Here is a 10451-nt window from a genome sequence, read left to right on the forward strand (position 1 = left end):
GATGAATGGCAAAATCCAACTACAAAATGCATGCAAAAAGCAGAATTACTACAAGAAAGCATGCGTCTTTACTGATCAGATCAACACAAACTGGAATATTATTAGTACTTCAATAATATGTGAAGAACAAAAATGTTCACTAAAAGTCCTGCAAGAAAGCTTGTTTCTTTACGAACAACATCCAGTTATCAGTACTAACTGAATTATTACAAGTACTTTGAGAATATCCGAAGAACCAAAATGTTCCATTAATCTGTAACAAAATGTTTCTAATACTTTCATCAGTAAAGAGGGAGAAAAAAAGGGCACATTCAAGGAGTATCTATCTCTACCATTCATGATGTCATCAAATAAATAACAGCAAATCTTGCTATTAGATGAACGGGAAAACAACTGCCTCAACTCTGTAAAGGAATCAAAGCTGATGAACACTCCCAAAAACGGAATATAAAGCAAACACAGTTCGAGATCAAGGATTAGGATTTTTCTATGTTTCCCTCAGTAAATTATATAGAAGGTATCATAAGCGCTACAGTTGCTGGAGACCAATTTGTTATTTCTACGTATCTGTTAGAAAATTGACCTACTGTTGACTTCCAGATTCCATTTATTCTCTCCAAATATTTCATGTTTTTCATTATAGCTACAAGGCGCTATGAACAGGTAATGCAGTTCTCCTTATGTGTTCATCCTCTTTGATACCAATGTTTTCTCATTCAGCCAAGCTTCTCAACCAGTCAATGGTGCAGTTTGCTACAACCCACAAGTACATGTTCTGGACCAACCGCTATTGAAAGAAGCTAGAAGTATCTGCAACACCTAAGCATCTCAACCAATTCATAGAATTAACTAAAGTAACCAATAGACATAGTAAATTAACACATCAGATTGAATGTACGTAGTCCACTGAGTATATATAATACATGTGAGTATAAGAACACTAACTGAAGCAATCACAACATCTAAAAGTGGGAGTTAACGAGGAAAAACCCATCCAAAAGTGGAAGTTGACAAGCAATACACAACAAGAATATACATAGTGTGTAACATAAACTATATTATAATGATAAATATGGCGTTCACCGAACCTTAAGAGCCTTCCACATTCCAATCCTTTTTGCGGCTTAACTGGTTCCATTCCGTTGATCAAAAATAGGCTCTCTGGACAGTCAAAAATCACATGTGATTCTTTCTTAGCATCCGGAAGCTTCACTCCATATTTAGCTGAGTAAGTCACTGGATTATATTTGGCAATATCACCATTCCTCAAACAACCCATAAATCCATCAATCCCGAAGAACGGTCCTACCTTGTACTTTTTGCTCCAATCATGTTCTTGATGACTCATCATCCAAACATCAATGTAGCACTTTTCTTTTCCCTCCCAGGTTAACATACCAAGACAATACTCAACCTTCACCAGATACTTGATATAATACCCTGCTCCAATAAATGGCAGTGGCAACCATTCTAATCCCATATTACCCAGATTAAAGCGTATCACCCCCTCGTGCTGCCCAGATTTTGGATTATCAGTTAGATACGCCAGCCAATAAGGCTCCCCTTTAAAGATCATATCACATGTAGACTTACTTCCAATACGAAAATGCAAGTCATTTTCCAAATTCTTCCATCCAAAACAACTCTTCATTGAACCTAGTAATTCGATTTCTACTTAGTTTTGGATGGTAGATGAACAGATGATTCTCAAGATTAACAAATCCTTTTTGAACGAATCAAACGCCGATCCAACTGATAAAATGTATTCCTGAGGAGACTTGGCTTCGAAGAGTTTGACCATTCTAGAGTGCTCTTCTGGTTCATTCCATAGGGTAGTTACATGGTCTCGTTGGTTCCAAATGGTAACTACATCACCCCAGATTGGATGAAAAAGGCAGATATAACCCTTTAGAGGCCCCACAATGGATATATCAGTAAATACGCAAGGATAGGGATCATAAAACAGCACCTTGTCTTCAATCTCAGCTACAATCTCCCCATTCCTCAAACAACCTAAAATCCTGCCAAGTCCTCCTAAAGGAACCTTGAATTTGATGCTCCATCTGTATGTTTCATGATCGATTGTCCAAAGATCAATGTAATTTTTTGTTTCCTTCTACGATAACATACCTACAGAATCTTGAAAATTGACAGGAAACAAATTATTCTCCACTGCTTCGACAAATGGCAGTGGCCACCATTCAAGTTCCAATTCCACCACATTGAAGTGAACCAAAGCCTCATACTTTCCGGCGACAAAAAATGAAGTGAAATAAGCCAACCAATAAGGCTCACCTTTAACTATCACATCGCAAGTAGGCTTATCTATATAAAAATACTCTTCACATGTTTTCTTCTTCCAATACCCTGAAGGACTCTTCATTGGATGTAACTCGAATTCCACTTGAGATAAGGCATCTCCTGTAATTTTGAGGATAGAAAATATTCTCAAGACCAAGAAATCATTGTTCCGGAAATCAAACGCCAGTCCAACCGATACGAGGAATTGCATATCAGGGCCCTTGAATTTAGAAAGCTCGACCACCATAGATTGCCTCATTGCGGGATTCCAGAGAGTAAGCACATCACCAAGGGGTGTCTGACAAATGCAGAAAATTCCATTAACAGGATCCGCGATACACATTTTGGGTAAGAGGCTAGGATAAGGATTTCGGGACTGTATAATGATGGACGGATTAGTGTGCTGCAAAGAAGAGGAATGGCGGTAATGGGTGGGGATGAATTCGGGCTTAGAAATGAGCTTCTTCCATTGCTTGCAAACACACCTGTATCGCAAAAGGGTCTTCACAGGAAGCCAAGAGAGGATGCTAGAGATGATTTCAGGCTTAAAAATGCAGTGTGATGTTGGTTATTGAGATCTTGGAACTTCCTTTCCCTTTCTGCTTTCCTTTTTCCTTTCGGCGCCATCTTTTTTTGCTTTACAAGAATTGGCCAGAGGTTGAAGAAGGCGATCAACTGTTATTTGAATTCGTAGAAGAAGAAGAGTGGAAAAGGGACTTGTGGGTTTAAAGATTTCACAAAAGCGGTTTTGGGATTGTAAAAGGGTCAATATTCCAGTTACTTAAATTTTTGACGGTTACACCATTAGTCTCTCAATTTTCTAGTTAGTAGTAAATGATTTGTTGACGGTTAATTTGATGTAGATTAATAATCAAATTAGATAGATAACAATTTTTTGTATAAAATAATCTAATACTTGAAACGACAAAAAAAAAATGATTATAGACCGACTCTAATAATATGTAAGGTTCTCTTTCTGATACAAGTACGATCACGATGATGGACACATGTGAGAATGTAATGAACCCGAGCTTGGAGTGTGCAAGTGAAGAACTTAAAACACACCAAACCGACCCTAATCTCACACTTGGAGTGTAAAGAGGAGCCTTGGAACACAACAAGACAGCCCCTAAATACACTTGAAGGGAGCCTAGTTCTTAAAAGGGCATTTAAGACATTTTGTATTTTATTTGTAACCTAGTATAAATAGAACATTGTAGGACTTTTAGACTTAGATTATTCATGATGTTGTAAGTCTTGAAACATGTCCTCTCTCCTTGAGGCACCAAAACCAAAATTAGGCATAGAGAGTGTGGAATCACTCTTGTTGATCTCATGGCCTTGAAGCGTGATGCTTGGGAGGTGGATTCCAACCTTGTGTCTTCGTAAGAGATAGGTGAACGTTGTGTGTAGTGTTAAGGGTCCAAGAGTGGAATATGCTCTTGGGTTCTTAAGATTATACCTTCATTAAGTCTATCTAACTATCCCTTTACTTTTATTGTAATCTTGTAGTAGTTTGTGTCCTTGTAACCATTTCTATCTCTTGTTAGTGAAACCGTGTGTTGTTCCTATCTTGTTATTGTTGTCCATCTTGCCATATTGTTGCTGTTTTGGTGTATTTACACCTTCAATATCTTGTTGTTATTGTGTTTTCATTGTTGTTGTAGTGAATCCGAGAGTGGTCACCAAAGGGGTCCTCGGTTCTTCAAACTTGTGGACTGATTTAGTGTTTGTTTCGTGTTTCTCTTGTTCTTCTTGTATCATTTGGTATCAAATCATGGCTTGATCTTGTTCCTACAAGATCAATCTTGGTCTTGCTTGATAGAAAATTAAAAAAAAAAGTGTAAGAAAACTGAAAAATCAAAAAGAAGCAAATCTGTCTATTTTGTGTTCTTGGCCGAAATTGTGTTATTGTTGTGTCTTGGCCAATATTTTTACTTTTTTTATTGTTTATAGTGTTAGTTTTCTTCATCTCTAATGCTCTTGAGTCTAAATCTAAGTTTGAGCTTACATTGTTGGTGTTGTTTTCGTGAACATACGGCTTGGCCAAATTATTGTTAAAACATTTTGTGATGGACTATTTTGGCCTTATGGTCTTCATCTTATTGTTGTTCTAAGTTTGTCCACGTGATATTGTTGTTCACTGGTGGCCTAAGAACCATTTTGTTGAAATTGTAGTTGTCTTGGCCAAGTTTTGAAGATATTGTATTGTGAAAATTGGAAGTTGGTCCTGTGAAAATTGTGGTATTTTTGGAGATTGTTGTTGGTTGTTCTTGGTGATTGTTGATGTTGTTCTTGAAGTTCTTCATAACCTTCATAGCTTGTTAATATAAAGTGAACATTAGATCTATAAAGGTGAATGAAAAAGGGGTGAAGCTTTGTTCGTCTTGAAAGACTTACCATCACTCATCAAATAGTCAATCACATCTCAACCACTTTCCAACAACTTTCCATAAAACAAGGGTCTATATTATAAGGAGAAGTACAAGAAAGTCAAAGTCTTGAAAACTTAAATTTGAAAAGGCTCCAAGACTCGTTTTAATTTCCCTCCTTAAAATAAATTCCACCAATTCCTAAATTGTAAATTGACCAAGACTTGAGATTGAACAACAAAAATTGTTAGAAATCGCAACCAATTACGTGTTTCCACGTCATCATTGTTACTGTTCATGCAACAATTTTTGGCTCAAATTTCAGATTTTATTAGTTTCTTTTTATTGTTCTGTAGTTTCATTTGATTGGTCCGAACGCTAATTGACGAGCTAGTAAACTCCTACTAGATTGTAAATTAGTTTTGTGTTTGTTTGTTCGTGTTAGTGTTCTTTGTGTGCTTTTCTCTTTTGTGAATTCATTGTAACTTATTGGTTCAAGTCCGTAAGCAAATTTTCTTTAAGTCAACTCGAATGAAAAATCTATTCCAGACCAAGGTGGACTCCTCCCTCAATCACTCACAAAGTACAAGCCGACTTTCAACACTTGTGAAACCAAGTGTGAGGTAAAAATTGAGAGTGAGAGTGTGGTGAGGCATTTTTGAGCTAACAAGTTTTTTTGTTTTGTTGTTTGTTGTTGTCTTTTCTTTTAGGTACCATGGCTACCACCAATATCGATGCTACATTTGACCGCATCACCGACAATATTGAAGACATAAAATGGCATGTTGAAAGGCTATGCCAATTGGTATCCACACTTATCCCAACAAATTCAAACCCTAAGGTCCAAACACCTTACGGTGAGATCTTCCCGAAGGAAGTTGCTGCCCAAACTTGTGAAGGAATTTCACACCAAGGTAAAGACGAACATACTCATGAACGTCAATATAAAATAGCTATCTCTTACACTTTGGTACATGTGGATGATGAACGTGTGACTAATAAGCCGTTGAGTGTGGGTAGTATCTTACCTACATATGAGTATATTGATTCCTTACCACTTGTAGATAATGTAAATGTTGTGCGAGTGGATACACTAGTTGATCCTATATATGACCGAATCGACTCTTCTAGTAAGATCGATTTGTGTACACCTAGTGTTGAAGCTATTATGTTGAATGAAAGTACATTGTCGTATGAAAATTGTGTTGACCAACTTGTGTGTAAAACTTGCCCACCACTTGAGAATATGTGTGATGTGATTAATGAGTCTCAAGTGAGTGAAGAATTTAAAAATGTTGGTCAAGAAAAAAGGAGTGAACCCGTGAGCCTATGTTGTTGTATGGATTCTAATGTTTGCTTGGCTCATAGGGTTAATCGTGTGCTTGACATATCTTTGGAACTTGATAATGATTCCTTATAGAGTGAAAGTTCCAAATCTATCCACAGGTTAGATCATTCACTCTTTAGGTACAATGTTTTGTTTGAAGATAGTTTAAACACTCCTAATAGACCTAGTGGTGAAAATGATGGTATAGCTTGCCTTGGAAGCTATAACATATATGCTAACCCACTATGGTGTGACAACATTCCTCCTAAAGATGGAAATCTCTTCTTGGAATATGAGAGTACTCTTAGGGGTAAGAAATGTGTGGTCTTGGAAACTACTTCTTCTTCTACTTTATGTGACTTTTTCGAGGACACCATAGTAGAAGTAGAATTGACTGCCACCTTTCTCTACTCTCTCTTTACTTGTGATGATATGTATGCCAATGTAGAGAGTAGGCTATGTGGTTGTGGTAAAGACTACGGGAAATGGGTGTGTTTCTTAGACCCGTGTCTATGTCCATTCTTCCCATTTGATCCCGGTGCCATCTTAGAGTGGGGAAGATTTACTCTCAACTTAGGTGTGTTTCTTTTGGGTGCTTATCATAGCCAAGTCCTTGGTGAATTTGTAGATGGCTTCATAATGTTTAACACTAAGGACTCTTGGTTATATGTCAAATATGAACCACCTTGGCATGTCGAGATTTGTTGTTGGCCGAGACTTGGACTCAAAGGGTCCTCAGTTTCTTGTTTTGTGTGAGCTGTTTTGAGTGTTTTTAGTGCATACCATTATTGTTTATTTTTGCTAATCCTAACCCTCATGCCATGAGGAAGTGTTCTTGTTTGTCTCTCTTCGATTTTGCAAGGCATGGATTCGAGGTCGAATCCCTTTTAAGAAGGGGAGGATGATACAAGTACGACTATGAAGATGGACGCATGTGAGAATGTAATGAACCCTGGGATTGGAGTGTGCGAGTGAAGGACTTAAAACACACCAAACCGACCCTAATCTCACACTTGGAGTTTAAAGAGGAGCCTTGGAACACAACAAGACAGCCCTTAAATACACTTGAAGGGAGCCTAGTTCTTAAAAGGGCATTTTGGATATTTTGTGTTTTATTTGTAACCTAGTATAAATAGAACATTATAGGACTTTTAGACTTAGATTATTCATGATGTTGTAAGTCTTGAAATACAAAGAAACATAAGTCCTCTCTCCTTGAGGCACCAAAACCGAAATTAGGCATAGAGAGTGTGGAATCACTCTTGTTGATCTCATGGCATGGAAACGTGATGCTTGGGAGGTAGATTCCGACCTTGTGTCATCGTAAGAGATAGGTGAACGTTGTGTGTAGTGTTAAGGGTTCAAGAGTGAAATATGCTCTTGGGTTCTTAATATTATACCTTCATTAAGTCTATCTAACTATCCCTTTACTTTTATTGTAATCTTGTAGTAGTTTGTGTTCTTGTAACCATTTCTATCTCTTGTTAGTAAAACCGTGTGTTGTTCCTATCTTGTTAATGTTGTCCATCTCGCCATATTGTTGCTGTTTTGGTGTATTTACACCTTCAATATCTTGTTTTTATTGTGTTTTCATTGTTGTTGTAGTGAATCCGAGAGTGGTCACCAAAGAGGTTCGTGGTTCTTCAAACTTGTGGACTGATTTGGTGTTTGTTTCGTGTTTCCCTTGTGCTTCTTATATCACTTTCAATAAACAAAATAAGAAATGAGGATAAAGAAGAAACACAATCTTTATTAAAGAGACTTTGCATTTGAAATAAGACTAATGAAAATTCGAACGAGTGATCTAGATTTTCAAAAAGATAGAAAAAATTATGGTCTCCCTTTTATTTATTAAATAATGAGGAGCCTTGAGTAGTTTATTGGACAAATTGTATTGTGGTAAAAATTTTATTATCGGAAATTTTTTGTTATGAGACTGATATGATCTAGTGTAAATACCTAAGAGTTCGACTTATCTATAAGTCTTTCTAGCGTACGTGCGCGTACCATTCGATTGAAACCTGCCGCTACCTTAATCAGTCAGCTTATTCTATTTTGCGTTGTCATATGATCATTGCATCGTGAAGTTTCTTCGTACATGACCGTATCGATGGTCATTCATCAGTCAGCTCGACCTATTTCCTATTTTTCTTTGCCGACTATTTAAGAGAATAGATCTCGAAAAATGGTACGTCTTGTTTGGATCGATTACCTTCCACACTCACTAGACCTAACAAAAAAATGAAGAAAGCTAGAGAGAAATTTCGTGGGGAGTGAAAGAGAAAGATGAGTGAGAAATAATTTTGTGGTAACACCCGTAGGTAAACTCCACGACGGACGGGCTATTTATATTAATGATTTAGGGTATGTACAGTTACACAGAGAAATGAGAATAAGTTCTACAGTGCTTAAAATTTGGGTCGGGGCTCTGCCCTGAACCACGCCTATTAATCAGGCTCCACAACCCAACACGTCTTTCATCATCTATATTAGTTGCAAGCCTACAACACCAAAAATCAATAAAATGATTTCGATGCTCCCAGGGGCGGCTCAAGCGTATTCGTGGCCTAAGGCAAAAATTGAATGGAGGCCTTAAAGGCCTAAGGCGAAAAATCAAATCTAGGCCTTAAATTTTTAAGAAAAATAAATTTTTTTAATAACTCTATTTTCAAAATTATATAATTGATTTTTTCTAATTATTCCTTTTTAAGTAATAATATAGTTAATGTATTTAATCTTTCTTGAGACATAATACTCTAGATATATGAACTTCTTCTAATAATTCTTTTCTTTTACCGTATATAAAAAATTTGTTTTTTTATAAATAATATTTAAGATTTTTTTTAAAAATATATAATATATTATCTTAAAAAATGAGACCCGTCAAATTGGAGGGCTATTTCTTTTAAGAGGTAGAGCCCCCTGGATGCTCGGGGGTTTGGGCCACAGGTGACAAAAGAGTTTTAAAATGGAGTGTAGGTGACACAAGTCTTAATTATTAGTTGGAGGTGACAATTACTTTATTATGTATGGGGAAGTTTGAAAATAACCTACAGGTTTTTAAATTTACACTTTGATCCCAATTATACCTAAAATAACATGAAACGGAAGGAAAAAAAAGGTGACTTTCTCTCTCTTCTCATCCATTGTTGTTTTCTCTCTCTTAGCGATTTTTGTTGTTAATTGTTTCTGTTTCTGCTGCTTTATTTATCATCTTCTACTTCATTATCTATCATTTTCATCTTCTTCTTGTCGATCATTTGTTGTTGTTATTGTTGTTGTTGTTAGTACAGTGCTACTGCTGTGATCTGACCAATTTCTTAGGTCAAATTTTGTTTACTACATCACTTTTCACTTTGGCATTACTTCATAGGTGACTTTGGTAAGTAAAATTATGTTTTTGATTTGTATTTGTCATCTGGGTACACTTATGTTTTTCCAACAATGGATATAACCCCGATTATGAATCCATCATAAGTGCCCACAATTTAAACAGATCAATCATCTGGTGCATCAGATGAGTAATCTGTTGCATCAAACGTATTATCTGTTGTATCAGGATGTTTATCTGTTACACCACACTAATTATCTGTTGCATCAGAATGTTTATCTGTTGCACCAGACTAATTATCTGTTGCAACGAATGATTAATCTGTTCGAAATAACACAAATCAACCCCTGCCACAAACCCAACAGATAAATCTTGCTATTGCTACTGTATTCTAAATTATTCCTTTTTACGTTGAATCGTCGACATGTTTGTTGAGAATATAATAGATAGAATGAAAATTAAATATGGATTAACACGTCAAAGATCAAACATAATTTATTTATTAAACAAATAAAAATACATATAATAGACTAAAAGAAAAATAATAGTCTAATTATTATTATTATTATCAGCATTATCATTGCCAGCCGACCAATCTTCAACCGGAAGGAGCAAGGCCCTCCTCAGCTTGTGTATCTCACGGAGCATTCTTAATGTAACTCCTCCCAATTCCCATTGCAGATCACAAACTTGATTCCGAAGTTCATTCTCGGCATCTTGTAGAAAAGCAATGTCCTACACTGGGTCAGCCATAATCTTATCTTCTAGAGTGTAATATGAAAGACGAGATGAAATAAATAAATAGAGTGTATTTGAATGAACGATTGAGTAAGGACGGACCTATTTATAGAGGATTGAATTTGAATGAGAGGTAAAAAGGCGCGACTATTCACCTCCATACATTAATTACATTTTTGATTAAATTAAGAAAATAAATATTGTGATATGAGTCATGACTTTTCAGATTGTTATTATTAATTAGTTCTTTCAAAGAACCATTTTTATTGAGTTGTGGCAACAAATTCTATATCTGTTACATCAGATAACACATCTGTGACAACAAGTATATTATTTGTTGCAACAAATATAAAATATGTTGCATCAGATAACATATCTGTTG

This window comes from Capsicum annuum, chromosome 2 (assembly GCF_002878395.1).
Source record: "Capsicum annuum cultivar UCD-10X-F1 chromosome 2, UCD10Xv1.1, whole genome shotgun sequence".
Classification (NCBI taxonomy): Eukaryota; Viridiplantae; Streptophyta; class Magnoliopsida; order Solanales; family Solanaceae; genus Capsicum; species Capsicum annuum.